The sequence below is a fragment of the Salvelinus namaycush genome, unplaced genomic scaffold (assembly GCF_016432855.1).
Source record: "Salvelinus namaycush isolate Seneca unplaced genomic scaffold, SaNama_1.0 Scaffold1184, whole genome shotgun sequence".
NCBI lineage: Eukaryota > Metazoa > Chordata > Actinopteri > Salmoniformes > Salmonidae > Salvelinus > Salvelinus namaycush.
Window position 1 is genome coordinate 6,550 of NW_024057880.1, and position 6,549 is coordinate 13,098.

Consider the following 6,549-nt stretch of genomic DNA (forward strand, 5'->3'; position numbering starts at 1 on the left):
GATGTAATCGCTACAGGCATGGAACATGGGACCAAATACTAAACTTATGAATACTTTAATACAATATAAGTGAATTTGTCCAAAATATTAAGACTTCTTCAAATGGGAGAACTACATACATAAAGTGCTTTCATATCTAAACAGTAAAATATATATGAATGAAAATACCCTCAAATACAAGGTGACATTCAGGACTGTCATCTAAAATTAAACATTATATATCAAATCCAAAATGCTGGAGCATAGCACCAAATTGAAAACTGTAAACTTCACTGTCCAAACACTTATGGTGTGGACTATGTGTGTCTGGTAAACACATGTGGATCTGGTGAACAGTTATCACTTGTTGACCAACTACAGGAATACTGACCTCAGAGTCTCCAGTTTACAGTGGGGATTCCCCAGTCCAGCAGAGAGCAGCTTCACTCCTGAATCCTTCAGGTCATTGTTACTCAGATCCAGCTCTCTCAGGTGTGAGGGGTTTGACCTCAGAGCTGAGACCAGAGAATCACAGCCTTCCTCTGTGACTAGACAGCCTGACAGCCTGCAAAGAGTCAAATCATATTAAAATCACACTGTTATTCCTTGATGGTCAAATTTCGCTGCGGTATATTTTTCCAACATTTTCAGATATATCAGTGTCCTGAAACCTGCCATATCTATTCATAAACTAATGAATGTGTCATTATCATAAATGATCATAATATTACTTGTAGAGAGAAACATTTATATCCTAAATATTTGAGTAGACTGACCAGACCAGTTTAAAAAGCAGTATCAGTCAAAAGACAGACAGTGAGGTATCAGATTTAGATTGTATTGAGTATACAGTAGACATCATATCTATTTTGACAGTGAAGCTAACATTTTAAATGTGTCTCTATACTCCAACAGTTTGGATTTGAGATCAAATGTTTCATATGAGGTGACAGTATATAATGTAACCATTTTTGGGGGGTATTTTAACCTTTCACGAGCCTCTACCCCGGGTCCGGGATCCCCCCCCATCCCCCCAAACACACTGATTAGCATAGCTAGCATAGCTTCACAAGTAGATAGTAGCATCTAAATATCATTAAATCACAAGTCCAAGACACCAGATGAAAGATACAGATCTTGTGAATAAAGCCACCATTTCAGATTTTTAAAATGTTTTACAGGGAAGACACAATATGTAAATCTATTAGCTAACCACGTTAGCAAAATACACCATCTTTCTTTGTCCACCATTTTCTCTCTCCACCACTAGCTATCACCAATTCGGCTAAACTAAGATATTGATAGCCACAAACCAAGAAAAAAACTCATCAGATGACAGTCTGATAACATATTTATGGTATAGGATAGGTGTTGTTAGAAAAAAGTGCATATTTCAGGTAGAAATCACAGTTTACAATTGCACCGACCATCACAAATCGACTAGAATTACTAGATAGAGCAACGTGTATGACCAATTTACTCATCATAAAACATTTCATAAAAATAGACAAAGCATAGCAATGGAAAGACCCAGATCTTGTGATTCCAGACAATATTTCAGATTTTCTAAGCGTTTTACAGCGAAAACACAATAAATCGATAAGTTAGCATACCACATGTGAAAACGTTACCAGAGCATCGATTCCAGCCAAAGAGCGCTATAACGTAATCACCGCCAAAATATATTAATTTTTTCACTAACCTTCTCAGAATTCTTCCGATGACACTCCTGTAACATCATTTTACAACATACATATACAGTTTGTTCGAAAAGGTGCATATTTAGCCATACAAAACCGTGGTTACACAATAAAAATACTAGGAAATCAAGCCTCAATATGTCTGACGTCATCTATCAGAGTGATCTAGTTTAATTGAAAGCTAATCATATACTTGACTAAAAAATACAGGGTTGACAGGAATCGAAAGACAAATTAGTTCTTAATGCAACCGCTGACTTACATTTTTAAAATTATCCTTACTTTTCAATACAGGGTTCGCCAAGTGACGCGATAACAAACAAAATGGCGAAATATGCGTTTAAAATATTTCGACAGAACAACGATTTATCATATTAAATATTGCTTACTTTGAGCTGTTCTTCCATCAGATTCTTGGGCAATGTATCCTTTCTATGTTGTAATCTTCTTTTGGTCGATAGATGTCCTCTGTCCTTCGAAATGTCCACTAACGATCGAACGGGACCCCAAAACGTGTCCAAAGTTTCAGAGTGCACGACAAATAAATTCCTCAAAATCGCACTAAACGGATATAAATTGCTATAAAACGGTTCAAATTAACTACATTATGATGTTTTTAACAACTATAACGACTGAAAACATGACCGGAGAAATATTGCTGGTTAGACAACGATTTGGAATGAGGCAAGTCCGATGTCCTTCACGCTTCAGGCGCGCGACGAGAAAGGGAGGTCCCTATACATTTTGTTCTTTTATAATGGCTGTGATTGTGCAATCGATTCCATTCAAAACGTGATGACGTACAGACACCCAGAGGAAGACGTAGGCAGTGTCGGTTTCTTCATAGCATTCACTGTCGCCTTAAAAACAGACTCCAGATCAGGGGTAAAAATTTCTGAAATCTGACCCCTGTCATGAAAAGTGCTGTAGATATTGTTCTGTACCACTCAGAGACAAAATTCCAACTTCTATAGAAACTAGAAGGTGTTTTCTATCCAATAATAACAATAATATGCATATTGTACGATCAAGAATTTAGCACGAGGCAGTTTAATTTGGAGACCCAAATATGCTAATGCGGAACAGCACCCCCTATAGTTCCAAGAAGTTAATACATATCTGTTTCACGGTTTGAAATAAAAGCACTTTATATACCTCGTCCCCCGTTTGAATTTGTCATAAGTAATCTGACCAATTCACTTATAGTGCATTAAAATTAAAGTAGTCAAAAGTTTAGTATTTGGTCTGACATTCCTTGAACGCAATGACTACATCAAGCTTGTGACTTAAACTCGTTTATTGCATTTGCAGTTTGCTTTGGTTGTGTTTTGGGTTAGGTTTTGCCAATATTAAAATGGTGGAGTAATCTTCTGTCTCAGTGAGTAGATAACATGTTTCTAAACACTACTAAATAAATGCTGATGATGCCATGATTAACACAAATCATGAATGAATCATTCATAAAAATAAGTGAGAAAGTTACGGAGGCTACAACAAAACATGCTAACCTCTCACCATTACCAATAACAGAGGCTACAACAAAACATGCTAACCTCTCACCATTACCAATAACAGAGGCTACAACAAAACATGCTAACCTCTCACCATTACCAATAACAGAGGCTACAACAAAACATGCTAACCTCTCACCATAACCAATAACAGAGGCTACAACAAAACATGCTAACCTCTCACCATTACCAATAACAGAGACTACAACAAAACATGCTAACCTCTAACCATTACCAATAACAGAGGCTACAACAAAACATGCGAACCTCTCACCATTACCAATAACAGAGGCTACAACAAAACATGCTAACCTCTCACCATTACCAATAACAGAGGCTACAACAAAACATGCTAACCTCTCACCATTACCAATAACAGAGACTACAACAAAACATGCTAACCTCTCACCATAACCAATAACAGAGGCTACAACAAAACCTGCTAACCTCTCACCATTACCAATAACAGAGACTACAACAAAACATGCTAACCTCTAACCATTACCAATAACAGAGGCTACAACAAAACATGCGAACCTCTCACCATTACCAATAACAGAGGCTACAACAAAACATGCTAACCTCTCACCATTACCAATAACAGAGGCTACAACAAAACATGCTAACCTCTCACCATTACCAATAACAGAGACTACAACAAAACATGCTAACCTCTCACCATTACCAATAACAGAGGCTACAACAAAACATGCTAACCTCTCACCATTACCAATAACAGAGGCTACAACAAAACATGCTAACCTCTCACCATTACAAATAACAGAGGCTACAACAAAACATGCTAACCTCTCACCATTACCAATAACAGAGACTACAACAAAACATGCTAACCTCTCACCATTACCAATAACAGAGACTACAACAAAACATGCTAACCTCTCACCATTACCAATAACAGAGGCTACAACAAAACATGCTAACCTCTCACCATTACCAATAACAGAGACTACAACAAAACATGCTAACCTCTCACCATCACCAATAATAGAGGCTACAACAAAACATGCTAACCTCTCACCATTACCAATAACAGAGACTACAACAAAACATGCTAACCTCTCACCATTACCAATAACAGAGACTACAACAAAACATGCTAACCTCTCACCATTACCAATAACAGAGACTACAACAAAACATGCTAAACTCTCAGCATTACCAATAACAGAGACTACAACAAAACATACTAACCTCTCACCATTACCAATAACAGAGGCTACAACAAATCATGCTAACCTCTCACCATTACCAATAACAGACTACAACATAACATGCTAACCTCTCACCATTACCAATAACAGAGGCTACAACAAATCATGCTAACCTCTCACCATTACCAATAACAGAGACCACAACATAACATGCTAACCTCTCACCATTACCAATAACAGAGGCTACAACAAAACATGCTGACCTCTCACCATTACCAATAACAGAGACTACAACAAAACATGCTAACCTCTCACCATTACCAATAACAGAGGCTACAACAAAACATGCTAACCTCTCACCATTACCAATAACAGAGGCTACAACAAAACATGCTAACCTCTCACCATTACCAATAACAGAGACTACAACATAACATGCTAACCTCTCACCATTACCAATAACAGAGGCTACAACAAAACATGCTAACCTCTCCCCATTACCAATAACAGAGGCTACAACAAAACATACTAACCTCTCAACATTACCAATAACAGAGACTACAACAAAACATGCTAACCTCTCACCATTACCAATAACAGAGACTACAACAAAACATGCTAACCTCTCACCATTACCAATAACAGAGACTACAACATAACATGCTAACCTCTCACCATTACCAATAACAGTGGCTACAACAAAACATGCTAAACTCTCACCATTACCAATAACAGAGACTACAACATAACATGCTAACCTCTCACCATTTCCAATAACAGAGACTACAACAAAACATGCTAACCTCTCACCATTACCAATAACAGAGACTACAACAAAACATACTAACCTCTCACCATTACCAATAACAGAGGCTACAACAAATCATGCTAACCTCTCACCATTACCAATAACAGAGGCTACAACAAAACATGCTAACCTCTCACCATTACCAATAACAGAGGCTACAACAAAACATGCTAACCTCTCACCATTACCAATAACAGAGGCTACAACAAAACATGCTAACCTCTCACCATTACCAATAACAGAGGCTACAACAAAACATGCTAACCTCTCACCATTACCAATAACAGAGGCTCCAACAAAACATGCTAACCTCTCACCATTACCAATAACAGAGGCTACAACAAAACATGCTAACCTCTCACCATTACCAATAACAGAGTCTACAACAAAACATACTAACCTCTCACCATTACCAATAACAGAGGCTACAACAAAACATACTAACCTCTCACCATTACCAATAACAGAGTCTACAACAAAACATGCTAACCTCTCACATTACCAATAACAGAGGCTACAACAAAACATGCTAACCTCTCACCATTTCCAATAACAGAGACTACAACAAAACATGCTAACCTCTCAACATTACCAATAACAGAGACTACAACAAAACATACTAACCTCTCACCATTACCAATAACAGAGGCTACAACAAATCATGCTAACCTCTCACCATTACCAATAACAGAGGCTACAACAAAACATGCTAACCTCTCACCATTACCAATAACAGAGGCTACAACAAAACATGCTAACCTCTCAACATTACCAATAACAGAGGCTACAACAAAACATGCTAACCTCTCACCATTACCAATAACAGAGGCTACAACAAAACATGCTAACCTCTCACCATTACCAATAACAGAGGCTCCAACAAAACATGCTAACCTCTCACCATTACCAATAACAGAGGCTACAACAAAACATGCTAACCTCTCACCATTACCAATAACAGAGTCTACAACAAAACATACTAACCTCTCACCATTACCAATAACAGAGGCTACAACAAAACATGCTAACCTCTCACCATTACCAATAACAGAGTCTACAACAAAACATGCTAACCTCTCACCATTACCAATAACAGAGGCTACAACAAAACATGCTAACCTCTCACCATTACCAATAACAGAGACTACAACATAACATGCTAACCTCTCACCATTTCCAATAACAGAGACTACAACAAAACATGCTAACCTCTCACCATTACCAATAACAGAGACTACAACAAAACATACTAACCTCTCACCATTACCAATAACAGAGGCTACAACAAATCATGCTAACCTCTCACCATTACCAATAACAGAGGCTACAACAAAACATGCTAACCTCTCACCATTACCAATAACAGAGGCTACAACAAA